Here is a 1,619-nt window from a genome sequence, read left to right as displayed (position 1 = left end):
ATCCATCTCATGATCTATCTTTCCTACTGGCGGCATGTCAGGTGGAAGGCCTATTACTCTATTCTGCTCAAAATCTGAATATGTGTCTCTTAGATATTTTTCTACTTCTAACTTTGTTGCCTTAAGCTGCCCTCCCTTTTCCTGGTTAAACAATCCTTTAGCAAACTTGAAAGGGACCATCCCTAATGTGAGCAAATGATGAGAAATAGTTGTTGATTGACACACAGCACATCCTGTTTAAAAGAAAAGAGGAAAACCACTTAGTTTTGTTTTGAGTGTAGCGTCAGAGCACAGTGCAGAAACCAGTCAGTTTAGCAATAGGAGAGAAAACTGTGGAGTCTTATTTCAGTCAAATTACATACAGGACTTACAATGACACACAATAAAGATAGTATTCACTTTTATGTTCAAAACATAATGGCACTTATGAATTTGCATTTATTTCAGATCAAACATTACCATGTTATTTTAGCGAGTGTTATCTGGAACGTACTGCAGGAGGCAGCGAAGCTGAGTGGACTGCTTCTTCATGGGCAGTTTTTCAAGATAAGGAAACATTGAACCTTTAATGACCATTCAAACTGCTTTACAACAGAAGCCGCATTCTCCCATCCACACACACACACACACACACACACAATTCATCACATCAGTTTGGGGTTCAGTATCTTGAACCTTTCAAAACGCGAACCGGAGGAGCCGGGGAATCGAACCACCGGCCTGCAGAGCCGCTCTGCCTCCAGGACACACTTGTGATGTTGTATTGGTCTTAATGATTGGAACATTGTGAGTTCTTACCAAACATCAGTCCAGCAGCACTATCACTATCACCTGAGTAAAGGAAAGCACATGGAGGCACAGTACACTGGGATGTACAGTGTAGAAAAGGTCTCAAGGAAAAAGGAAAATAATCTTCCATCAAAATACAACATTGCTCTGTAGTTGTTTGGTGACTATCAAAATTGCTCATTTCTATGGTGCTAAAACAAAAATAAAACCAGATAATGTCAAGAAAACACCTCTCCATGAAAAAATGTAGAAGAAACTCCAGTTTATTTAAAGACCATTGTTCAGTCAACAGCAGCGTGAGGGACATTTACTTTGTCTTGTTTCCTGTCGAAACAAAATCCATCGACTCCAATCAGAAAGATCCGTCTGAAGGATTATTTTGTTTCCCCTTTAAAAGAGAAAGATGGAGGGATACAGGAGCACTGTGTATTTTACAGTGCTAACATGAACCTTGCTGTATTTCAGCCTGATCAGTGGGGAACTTGTTTATCTACTCCTCGTGTGTCAGTGTTACAGTCCCTCCTAAAACTTTATGGAAGACAGTGACAGTTACTGTTGATAAGCGATCATATATTTGCATAAATGTGTAGTCCTGTGTCGCCCATGGGGTCATGGTGACTTATCTTAATGAGATGATTATTGTGTCTCAGTTCAACAGGACGGTGTGAAGGTATTTAAAAAGGCACGGCTGTGGCACCAGGACAGCAGTCATTAGATGGTCAATGACAGCAATGGCTTCTCTGGCACTTCTTTACTTTCTGCTGTGGGTCGGTGAGTATAGAAACAATTGAAGTGTGGTTGATATGTGTAGGTCTTGTTTTTATCATGTA

Source organism: Seriola lalandi, unplaced genomic scaffold (genome assembly GCF_002814215.2).
Source record: "Seriola lalandi dorsalis isolate HSWRI2012SDOR001 ecotype SW California unplaced genomic scaffold, Sedor1 jcf7180002054887, whole genome shotgun sequence".
NCBI lineage: Eukaryota > Metazoa > Chordata > Actinopteri > Carangiformes > Carangidae > Seriola > Seriola lalandi.
The sequence above is the reverse complement of the archived record's forward strand: the minus strand, read 5'-3'. Positions refer to the sequence as shown.